This window comes from Candoia aspera, chromosome 1 (genome assembly GCF_035149785.1).
Source record: "Candoia aspera isolate rCanAsp1 chromosome 1, rCanAsp1.hap2, whole genome shotgun sequence".
Classification (NCBI taxonomy): domain Eukaryota; kingdom Metazoa; phylum Chordata; class Lepidosauria; order Squamata; family Boidae; genus Candoia; species Candoia aspera.
In genome coordinates this window covers 239,313,926-239,326,958 of record NC_086153.1, presented here as the reverse complement: position 1 = coordinate 239,326,958, position 13,033 = coordinate 239,313,926, and positions in this window count along the sequence as shown.

The following is a 13,033-nucleotide window of genomic DNA, read 5'->3' as shown; positions in this document are numbered from 1 at the left end:
TGCCCTGTGTTTGGTGATAGTCCATAGGCTGAAACCTTACTAAGCATATGTCAAGCTTCAAGAACCAATGGTCCTGCATGTCAATTTTGTTTGCAAATTCTTCTGGTATATAAATGTCTATCAAAGATGGAAAGCTTACCACTGCCATGATTTGACAATACTAATAATATCAAGGGTCCTCTCAGTACTCCACTCCAATATATTGTGATTCAATGGCAAAAATAAAAGCTGCTGTGTTTGGAAGGGCAGGAATCTATGGGCTTAGCTGGAAGTTTAGTTTCTACATTAAAAAAAAACTAATTTCCTAAGTAATTAAACTAGAATAAAGCTAACAACATTAATCCAATTAATATGCAGAATTAGCAGATAAAGAGTTTGATCAGAGATTACACTTAGAATGCATGTCACAACCACTCTTGGCACTCCCACTGCAGAGTTAATGTCAATTCCTCAGCAGCATCTTTTGGTACACCTCACCCAGGCATCAATATATGAATGCCACCATAAAGAGGTCTCAGCCAGGTACAAATTGGGAACTGGCCCTGTGGAATGGCAAAAGGTACAAGAGATGCTATTTTTCTAGTATGGTGTAAGATATTAGAGATTTATGACCTTTCATTTAGGATTCCGGGAGCAGAAAAGGTTTCTCATAAGGCATAGAGTAGCTGCATGGAAAAAAATCGCCAGGGGCATTTTTACTTTAAAGAGTGATTCTTCACTGAAGGAAAACAAAAACGGAATTATTATTCCACACACATATGCATATTCCACAAGTACACAAATACAGCAACCCAAAATACATCACAGACATAAGTTATCATGGATCAGCAGAATATTTTAAGGAATTTGGTCATAATGCATAAACACAGACCAGTTGTATACACATGAGTTATTCTTCCACATATCCACTTGCAACTTAGTGTCAGTCTATGTTATAAATCACACGAGAACTTGTTTAGTAAATATACATTAGAAAAAAAGAAACCATGACCAATTCCCATGATTTCTATTATGACTGAATAGGGTCAATTAATCTGATCTTTTGAAAAGTGTGGTATTTTAAATGTGAAATAGTAATGCTATACTTTTTTGTCACCTAGAGAAATTACAGGCCATGGACAGGGTCCCTAATATATCTAAACCTGGGCAGAATTGCAACTTTTCTTTTTAAAAATTTATATCTACAAGCAGGTATTAAAAATTTTGGCTGTTTTGCCAAAAAGTAAACGTATTTATTTAGTGGGCTGCAAATGTATCATCCTTAAGCAGTAGAAGTGAGAAAGAGTCTAAACGCTAGTTTAACTCTTAGCATGTAGGAACAGATGACAACCAGTTCAGATTAAAAATTCATTCACTGTAGGATCAGAATCGCATGACTTTCTTTCAAGAGCTCCAAGCATCCTACATGTGGTCTCCCTTTATTTTATTCCCACAATGAGCCTGAATGGTATTTGGACCAAGAGAGTGTGTGATTAGTTTAAAGTCACCCAGTGAGTTCCTATGGCTCAGGGTGATTTTGAACCTTGGTCTTCCAATCCTAGCCTTACCGTATTCGTTACACCACACCAGCTCTTCCTCATATATTTGCTTGAATCAAGCTAATATTTCTAAAAATCAGAAAAACAGGCATTAATCTTTTTTTTTATCAAGGAGAACCTGAGTTCTTGGCCAGCAGTCAGCAAAGAGTCAAGTGATTTCTGTAAATGTGATTTTCTAGCCCCACGGTTACACATTTCAAAATATTTATAAACAGCCCAACACATTCGATCAAGAGTTATATCATTCCTTGACATTTATTCACTCAGCCACACAGCATTAGCAAAATAATAAGAGAAGAAAGAAGTGATGTTTTCCACTACTAGTAATATACTAGCCCAGATTCTCTCATGATAATATTCTGTGGTTCAACAAACCTCTTTTGACCCCCTTGCCTCTTTTTTTGTCTTTGCAAACTGATCAGACCAAACTATGTTCTCCGAACCCTGGGGTTCCACAAGAATTTAATGGGATTCCACAAGAGACTGGGGGGGGGGGGATTCATTCAAATGTAGCCAGTCTTCTATCACTAGAGCTTTGCTTTGATCAGGAGTTTTTGATTTTTTTTTTTTAAACTAACAGGTTCTCTAGTCAGAAAAAAACTGAAAACCCCTGGATTAGACAGTCACAGTAGATTTGTTGGAAATGGAGGACTGGGTATATCTGGTCAGAAGTAGCCAGTTTATTTGGGGAATGAACTGCCACCAGCCCACAATGATAAATTAGTGTCCTTATAATAAAGTTTGTCTTTCTATTAATGTTATCTCCTTTTTTAATCAGTTCTTTTTTGATAGCGTAAATGTGCGTCAGGGACTGTATCACATTCTGTATCTCACTTTGTCAGAGGACCAGCTACAGATTCTGTACAGTTAAAACTTAAATAAACAAATACATATTTCTTAAAAACATAGATCTGCAAACTATTTTACAGTAGGCTAGCTGCATGTTCCTAGAAAAAAAACTGTTTTCTATCTCTCCCCAGCATGTAAGTCATCCATGTAAGACATAAGGACTATTTTTACACAAAAAAACCCAAGCCTGAATCTAAATTGGCATGGATCCACAGAAACATTCCTCTAACACAACCTCCATCTGAGAGTCTATCAATTCCACTCACAGAACCTCTCACACATTTTGCACTTTAAAACCCACAATTCATTGCCATTTCAGCATGCAAATTATTGCAGTTAATGCCAATCCAGCCAATCCTAACAAAAGAAAATGGCTCTCACCTGCTAATAAACACCAAAATTGTACTTTCACACTGCTTAGTTTATCAGCTCTAAGAATTATGAATAACACTTCAGGGGAAAAGGAGGAAGAAAATGCCTTTCCCTCTCTATTAAGTGATCAGTGTGGACACCACTATTTTCCAATTCGGTCCTGGGCATTCAATCTACCAACAGTATGTGCAACACTGTGCAGAGGCCCTGCCCCCAGAGTGAAAGAAGAGCTGGCTTTGAAAGCAGTTAAGATGCAGCAGATTGTCCTTATTGAAAGGCCTCTCTCCCATTTTAAGGCTTAGAAAGAATTCCATAATTTTAGCAGTATTCTCTTTCGAAACATACCACAAAAATAACATTGCTTTCTGCTCTGAGAATTTTGCAGAAAAATCATTACATAATTCCAGCTCCTATTAATATGCTTTCTTAATTTCCTTCTTAAGACCCACTCCCCCCCTTTGTTCATATGTTTATTTATTTACTGCCAACCTCGATATATCATTGAAATGGTGGCAACAATGACAACAGGTAGAGATTTCTCACAAACTGTCAAGCTAGTTACCAATGACTAGGGGTAAAAGTGCTTTAGGATCATCATTGCATATAAAATCATATGGTTGGAAGGGGCTTTTAGGCCACTGGGTCCAATCCTTGCTCAATTCAGGAATCCAAATGAAACATCCCAGACAGCTCTGCTTAAACATAACTCATGGAGAGGAGCCTACTGCCTCAAAGATGAAGCCATTAGTGGACAGCTAGGACCACTGAATGGAGCAGAGCTTAACACAGTGGAGAAGCCGTGCACAGAAAAAGAATATTAACTAAAATAGCTTTAATGAGCACATTAGAGAAATATAGATTATTGATCTTACACACTTAGCCCACCCAAGCATAAAGAATTATACACTTAGAGAAAGTAGGTTCAAAAGTAAGTAAAAAGAGTCTTATTGATTTATCTGGTCCAGTTACATCATTCTCAGTAAAAAAGTTGATTCTTCTGGTTCTTCTTTCTGTTCCCTAAACTTAATTTACCCTCAGCCCTCATTGCTGCTGAAGGCTGCATGGAGAAAGGGGGAACCTCCTGACTCTAGGCCCAACCGCATGGCCCAAGATGGAGGGAGAGCAGCTTGCATGCTGCCTCCTCAGACAGTGGAGGAAGAAAAGAAGGAAGAGGAGTGGGAGGGACAACAAACAGCTTCCTCAAGAAGCATGGAGAATTGCAATCCTAGAGCAACTCATCCATATGCTAACGAGGCATGCTGATTTGCTGATACCGCCAACAAAAGATCACTAGATAATTGATTTCACTTTGAATGCTTCTTACTTTCTAATATACAACTGGAATCTATGTTCTTGTAAATGAAAACCATTATCTTAGGTCCTGTGCTTTGGAACAATAGAGACATTTGGTGAAACCTCCCTCTTCCTGGCCTTCTCTTCTTATAGTGATACATACCTGCTCACCTCATCTGAATATATTAGGGGTTTTGTTTTTGAGTCAGTCTTGACTCCTGGCAACTGCCTGGACAAGTCTTTGCAGTTTTCTTGGAAAGATTTTGGAAGTGGTTTGCCATTGCCTTCTTCCTAGGGGTGAGGGAGAGTGACCGGCTCAGGGTCACCCAACTGGCTTTGTGCCTAAGGCAGGACTAGAACTCACAATCTCCTGGTCTCTAGCCCGGTACCTTAACCACTACACCAAACTGGCGCTTGGATATGTATGTATGTATGTATGTATGTATGTACGTATGTATGTTATTTCTTAGATAAATTGTGATTTCAGTTAATTTTGTTGTGTTTGTTAACATCCCCCACCAAATTATTTTATTCATTTTTTGCAGATGGGGTATGAAACAATTGCTCCAATTCATCAGGAAAAATCTGACCATGTAAACAGGTTTCTGCATTTGTTGCCTCCCTGATGGGAGGAGATGGGCGGGGAGAAATTTAATAAATAAATAAATAAATAAAATATTTGGATGTGCAGCCCTCACCTGTAGAGCCTATTGGCTGAACAGGCTAATCTTTTGAATGGGGATGTGTATCAGCATCCAGACTTGCATAATGTTTTGCAATGACAGCTGGATTCGAATTAGTAAACTTAACAGTGGCATCATCTCTTGTTCTCCTATGCCTTTGAGAGGTTTGGAATAGGGAGCAGGGCTTAGTATTTTCTCCCACTCTATAAACTGTTCTCTCTCCTGAGCAGGTTGTATGGGAATGAATTGAGCTGTATTTTTTATTATTATTATTATTATTTGGAAATCAAGCTTGTAATTTCCCAGGTGCTTCAGTAATGGATGTAAAAGGCAATTCACAAAGTTTTGAAACTAAATAAAAAGATACTATATGGTTCATGATTACCAATAATTCTCTAGAAAACTGGCAAAAAAGAATCAATAACTGCATCAAGAAATTATTCATATGCAAGCATGTTAGATTTTTGCCATTGAACTTCCATTTAAAAATAAGTTTCCTTTCATCATTTAGACCCAGATTGCCTATTTCTGTGCAGAAAAAGGGTATCAGGCAAAGGATCCATAAAATATGTTTTACAAGGAAATACTGCATCAGCAGAAATGAATCGTGTGCAGACTGACACCTGGAGAAACAACTGTTATTACCACCCAGCAGTTACACAGCCCTTCTCATTTGTTCGGGCTGCAGTGTAAAAGGTCATGCTTGGCAGCATATTTTCACAGCTGTTTTCTAGTATGCCAACTTGTACTGGCACAAATTGTCATTTCCTTGCCTTGTTTTCTGGTACTAAACAGCAAAGGTTGACAGGATGACCATTTCCTCTCATACAGATAAGACTCCATTTTTATGTCACTAAAGGACACTTCTGTCAAGATTAAAGATAGACATTTTGGGTGTCAGTGAACTGAAATGGACTGGAATGGGCCACTTCACATCAAATGACCACCAGATCTACTACTGTGGACAAGAGGACCACAGAAGACATGGAGTAGCCTTCATAATTAATAGTAAAGTGGCTAAAGCAGTGCTTGGATACAATCGCAAAAACAATACAATGATCTCAGTTCGAATTCAGGGCAAGCCATCTAACATCACAGTGATCCAAATATACGCCCCAACCACAGATGCTGAAGAAGCTGAAGTAGAGCAGTTCTATGAGGATCTGCAGCACCTACTGGACAACACACCTAAAAGAGATGTTATGTTCATCACGGGAGACTGGAATGCTAAGGTGGGCAGTCAAATGACACCTGGAATTACAGGTAAGCATGGCCTGGGAGAACAAAACGAAGCAGGACATAGACTGATAGAATTTTGCCAAGACAACTCACTCTGCATAACAAACACCCTCTTCCAGCAACCTAAGAGACGGCTTTATACATGGACTTCCCCAGATGGACAACACCGAGACCAGATTGACTACATCCTTTGCAGCCAAAGGTGGCGGACATCTATACAGTCGGTAAAAACAAGACCTGGAGCTGACTGTACTTCAGATCACGAACTTCTTCTTGCACAATTTAGGATCAGACTAAAGAGATTAGGGAAGACCCACAGATCAGCTAGATATGACCTCACTAATATTCCTAAGGAATATGCAGTGGAGGTGAAGAATCGATTTAAGGGACTGGACTTTAGGGTCCCGGAAGAACTCTGAACAGAAGTTCGCAACATTGTCCAGGAGGCGGCAACAAAATACATCCCAAAGAAAGAGAAAACCAAGGAGGCAAAATGGCTGTCTGCTGAGACACTAGAAGTAGCCCAAGAAAGAAGGAAAGCAAAAGGCAACAGTGATAGGGGGAGATATGCCCAATTAAATGCAAAATTCCAGAGGTTAGCTAGAAGAGATAAGGAATTATTTTTAAACAAGCAATGCGCACAAGTGGAAGAAGACAATAGAATAGGAAGGACAAGAGACCTCTTCCAGAAAATTAGAAACATCGGAGGTAAATTCCAGGCAAAAATGGGTATGATCAAAAACAAAGATGGCAAGGACCTAACAGAAGAAGAAGAGATCAAGAAAAGGTGGCAAGAATATACAGAAGACCTGTATAGGAAGGATAACAATATCGGGGATAGCTTTGACAGTGTGGTCAGTGAGCTAGAGCCAGACATCCTGAAGAGTGAGGTTGAATGGGCCTTAAGAAGCATTGCTAATAACAAGGCAGCAGGAGATGACGGCATCCCAGCTGAACTGTTCAAAATCTTGTGAGATGATGCTGTCAAGGTAATGCAAGCTATATGGCAGCAAATTTGGAAAACACAAGAATGGCCATCAGACTGGAAAAAATCAACTTATATCCCCATACCAAAAAAGGGAAACACTAAAGAATGTTCAAACTATCGAACAGTGGCACTCATTTCACATGCCAGTAAGCTAATGATCAAGATCCTGCAAGGTAGACTTCAGCAATTTATGGAGCGAGAATTGCCAGATGTACAAGCTGGGTTTAGAAAAGGCAGAGGAACTAGGGACCAAATTGCCAATATCCGCTGGATAATGGAAAAAACCAGGGAGTTTCAGAAAAACATCTATTTCTGTTTTATCGACTATTCTAAAGCCTTTGACTGTGTGGACCATAACAAATTGTGGCAAGTTCTTAGCGGTATGGGGATACCAAGTCATCTTGTATGCCTCCTGAAGAATCTGTATTATGACCAAGTAGCAACAGTAAGAACAGACCATGGAACAACGGACTGGTTTAAGATTGGGAAAGGAGTACGGCAGGGCTGTATACTCTCACCCTACCTATTCAACTTGTATGCAGAACACATCATGCGACATGCTGGGCTTGAGGAATCCAAGGCTGGAGTTAAAATCGCTGCAAGAAACATTAACAATCTCAGATATGCAGATGATACCACTTTGATGACTCAAAGCGAAGAGGAACTGAGGAGCCTTATGATGAAGGTGAAAGAAGAAAGTGCAAAAGCTGGCTTGCAGCTAAACCTGAAAAAAACCAAGATTATGGCAACCAGCTTGATTGATAACTGGCAAATAGAGGGAGAAAATGTAGAAGCAGTGAAAGACTTTGTATTTCTAGGTGCGAAGATTACTGCAGATGCTGACTGCAGTCAGGAAATCAGAAGACGCTTAACCCTTGGGAGAAGAGCAATGACAAATCTTGATAAAATAATCAAGAGCAGAGACATCACACTGACAACAAAGGCCCGCATAGTTAAAGCAATGGTGTTCCCAGTAGTAACATATGGCTGCGAGAGCTGGACCATAAGGAAGGCTGAGAGAAGGAAGATCAATGCTTTTGAACTGTGGTGTTGGAGGAAAATTCTGAGAGTGCCTTGGACTGCAAGAAGATCAAACCAGTCCATACTCCAGGAAATCAAGCCAGACTGCTCACTTGAGGGAATGATATTAAAGGCAAACTGAAATACTTTGGCCACATAATGAGAAGACAGGACACCCTGGAGAAGATGCTGATGCTAGGGAGAGTGGAAGGCAAAAGGAAGAGGCGCCGACCAAGGGCAAGATGGATGGATGATATTCTAGAGGTGACGGACTCGTCCCTGGGGGAGCTGGGGCTGTTGACGACCAACAGGAAACTTTGGCGTGGGCTGGTCCATGAAGTCACGAAGAGTCGGAAGTGACTAAATGAATAAACAACAACAACAAAGGACACTTGCATCTGCTCAGCCTTGTACCTCAAGGGCTTCAATTCACCCCTGCCAGTGTGGTCAGAATGGGATCACCCATTTGCAATAGGTGGGAGCCAGACTTGGAATCTCAGTGTACAAACATGATTCCCCTCCCATTAGCAAAGACACACAAAGATACGCCAACAGTTAGCCCATCAACTGCAGTCATTACGCATATATCTGAAATCAAAGCTATTTTTTCCGTTCTCCGTATCCACAGAGCCCTTCCCATTAGCTGGCTCTCACACAGTGAACTAAATCAGAGGACAACTGTGAGTTGCAAAGCTGAGCACACAGACTGTAAATACTTGGTCATGCAAATGTATTTTTGGCATGATGTATTCATGGTAATATATTATTGTATTAAACAAAACGAAGGATAACTGTTATGTAAAAAGAGCAACTTTTTTTTTTTTTTACAAATGCATATATCGCTTGGACACATAAATAACCTCCATAAAATTTTATTTACAATGCTGCTTCAGCACTGGGGTAGGATAAATACAGCATGCTTAATATGTAAAATATGCTCCCATCACCACACTAACTTCTGTGAGCTAATTTAGTGGCATTACTCCCTTTCCAAACAGAGAAGGCCCAAGTACAGAAACTGGATTTGGAAGGTAAAGCCTACGGACGAGATTTCCCCTTTGATAATACATACTCTAAGGAAAACAAGAGATGTGACAAGAGGCCTATCACAACTGAACTTTTTTTAACCCCAGAGCCAGGCTGGCATGTTATACCAAATCCTGAAGTCTGACCATATAAACAGATACCTCGTTGTATCATAGGCCAACATCCCAGAGAAGGAAGTTGGTATTGAATACATTTTGTAATATAAACATACATCAGGGGAATTCACCACATGGGCAACACACATTAATTAGCATTGCAGTTATTATTCTGGCCAGCCTGAAAGATTTAGTCTCTTAAAATCTAATTAAGCAATTACACTTAATGCTTTCTAGGTCCCTCGACTTGTTCAATGGGTGGCAAAACAAGCTGTTAATCCATTTCAAATGTAACCTTCCAATTTCCCTAGCCTAGCCACGGATATTTTTGATCTGTCCTTTCAATATTGTTCATTATCTCTAATCCAGACACCATTTTTCTTTTCCTAAACCTCTCACTGCCACTCCAAAGTTACACAGAAAAAAAACCATTTCCACATTGGCTTCCAAGTCACAGAAGGTATGAAGATAAAAGTAATAACAACTTAGGAAAATATAAGCAGGAACAATTAGCAGAGTTATCCAACCAGAGCCTATTCAAAAATTTCTAAGAAAAGGAGTATATGTTAATCGAATCCCTTTTGTGGGAAAGCTGGCCTCTGAGGTATTTCTTCACATTCATAGTCCAAGCAGGCAGGAAACACATTATTGGGAAGAAACCTGGGGAAGCATGAAATTTAGTTTTTCTATCAAATACAATCATTGTTTTTCCTTTACTCAAAGGAGTAAGCAGCAAGACTATCCCGAGAAGAAAGATTAACAAAATCTTTCAAGTGTCTCTGGAATCACTCTGTAAAGAAAAAAATTGCACTGATAGCAGATGAGATTAGAATGTGAAAGGAAATTACTCCAGAGGCAAATGTTTTCCATATGCAAAATACAGCTACAAAGTGTTATACTATAACATGGCTGTGCACATCCTTTGAAAGAGGTGCTTTGGAACATTCAGGAATATCTTTCTCCAAACTGTGAAAGCAGCTGCCTCATTTTCCGGGCTCCTTCCGGTGCTTTGATTATCTCCATACGTGCATGCGGATGCACAATCATTTCACTTCTCTGGGAGAAATACAAAGCAACGTGGCTACGTGTGCACAAATGTGGAGACAGCTGGAAATTGCTTCCAAAGCAGTTCTGTGAATCTGGAGCAAAGACAAGGCTGCTTAACTAGTTGAAAAGAGATGCTTTGTATGTGTGCCCATGCCCTGCTTTTAGCACTTAATTTTGAGGTGAAATTTATCAACAGAAGGAAGAATGACATAACGCCCTTCAACAAGTTTTAATATTAACGTAATATTAACATGTCACAAACTATTTGAGAATATACTCTACTGGGTTCATTGGGACTTGCTTTTCACAAACACGAACAAGACTGCGGGGAAAGAAGAACTGAAAGGCATCAAGACGTCTTGAGCGTGAAAACTGTAGCACTTTTTCCAGCCGTAATCTTTCTACTCTCTCCCACAACTGGAACGCCCTGTGGTTATGTTATTGCATCTGCAAACCTATTGCATAACTGCTTTGAAAAGAAAATACCACTAAGAGTCCAGAAGCAATCAGATACATCTTACAAAGCTGACTTAACCCCTTTAAAACCCTGTTCTATCACAATTCCATCACTTATCAACTTGGTTGAAAATCTGCAACCTTTAAAGTAAAGATGTATCACACCAGATTGCCAGATGCCCATGTTTTAAACAATTTTTAATGCAGCAAGCTCATATCATAATCTTAATTTTGTTTGAATCAATGGTTTGAATAAGAGCTCTGTCCTCTAATCCCAGATGTGCTGAAGCAGGCCATGCTCATCCAGGAGTGACAGCTATCTAAATTAGGCAACAACCAGTTCTGATGCTAATTTGTCACGTTAGCCCTTCATGTTGCCTAATTTAGATAACAGTAGCATCTCTGTCTCACAACCTGGAAGTGTTTGAGCTCAGCAAAGGAGATGATATAGCACGAATATTTCTGCTTGGCAGGAGAGTGTTCTTTCCTTAGCTGTTGTGGAAAGTTAAGGTTCATTCACCGCATTAGACTATGAGTTTATAAAGGTAGTCCTCATTTAGCAACCACAACTGGGACTGCAACTCAGTCGTTAAGCAAAGTGGTCACTAAGTGAAACCGTGACTGTGCTTATGATGTTACTTCAGTTTTCCTTTGCTTTACAGACCTGAGAAGGTCATAAATGCAAGGATTGGTTGTAAAGCTACTTTTTCATCACCGTCGTATCTGCAAACGGTCACTAAACGAAGCAGTAGCTAAACAAGGATTACCTGTACTCTGTAGTGGAAATCAGCTTTCTAGCCAGAGCTGCTGTAACAATCACAGTGCAGAGTTGCCAACCACTTCTCACTATGAAAAACCAACCGTGCTTAGTCCAGTGCTTAGTAAGGGCAGGAGAAAGAAACAACGGATTTGAAACTTGGGACTGCATTATAAAGGGCTTGAAGCCTAGAGTCTGCAGAAGCTGGCTTTTTTTGTTATTAATGGCTTTCCTAGTATTTGCAAAATAGGTAGTCCTCAACTTACAATGACAATTGGGGCCAGAATTTCCATTGCTAAGCAATGCAGTCGTAAAGGGCAATCCCTGCAGTCTTGGTTGCCATCATTAACCCAATTCCAAGTCCCCAGCCGGCAGGCAGGTAAACGGCTGCTGCTGGATGGGGGAGGGAGCGAGAGGGTGCACAAAAGGTGTGGCGCAAGTTGGGGAGGGTGTGCAAGGGTGCGCAGGGGTGCACAAGAGTGTGCGGGAGGCATAGCAGGGGTTGGGGTGGGTGTGTGGGGATACACAAGTGGCCAGAGTGGCTGGGGGAGGGTGTGTGGGTGGGGGAGACTTACCCCAATGACTTGTGACCTTCCCTGCTTGACTTCCCCATTGACTTTCTGGGGAAGCCAGCAGGGAAGGTTGCAAATGGTGATCACGGGGGCACTGCAACCAGTCATAAGTGCAAACCAGTGCCAAATGCCCAGATAGCAATCATGTGACTGCAAGGGTGCTGGAGCAATTGGAACTCCGAGGACCAGTCATAACCACCATTTGTAACTTCATAACCAGCGCCATCGTAACTTTGAACGGTAGCTGAATGAATGGTCATAGGTTGAGGACTACCTGCAAAAGTATCTTATCAGAGCTGTGTCCTTGCCCTCAGGACATAAGCCTTCCACTTCAAGTATGAGTCTGGATAATGCCTGATACCAAAAGGTTTGCCCAGAATCAGTTTAGCCCACAAACCAAAAATAAGATCCCCAGCCCAAGCTTGCATCTAGATGAATACTGTATCTCCTTCAAGTCAAGCTTGATTCCTGGTTTGACTGCTCATGTTCATGTCCTTTGATAATACAGAAGCAGTTTGCAATTGCCTTCTTCTGAGATTTTTTTTCCAGTTTTCCACTCTAATTCATAGCCATACTATTTTCTGGCAAAGTTCCATCCAAATGGGACCATGCTGTTCAGACCAGTTCAACCACACATTGCCATCTGCATGATAACAATACATCATCATCATCATCATCATCATTATTATTATTCACATCGATATGAAATCACAGTTGCCAGTTTTTTAGCTAGCGTTGGCCTTCATTTGCATCAAGTTCTTCCCAAGAGCCTACGATGTCGTAATGTATCGGCACAGTATATGTGCGGATCCAAGCAGGGTGGCCTTTTGTAATTGACAGATGGAAATCTTGTCAATGCGCAGATTTTCTAAGTGCTATCCAAGGCTTTTTGGTATGGCACCCAGAGTACCGATAACCACTGGGACCACCACTGCCAGTTTAACCCATAATCTTTCAACTTCTTCAGATCTTGATACTTTGTGATCTTCTCCAATTCTTTGTCTTCTATTCTACTGTCCCCTGGTATTGCCACATCAGTTTTCCACACTTTCTTCTTTTCATCTACAGTTAAATCTG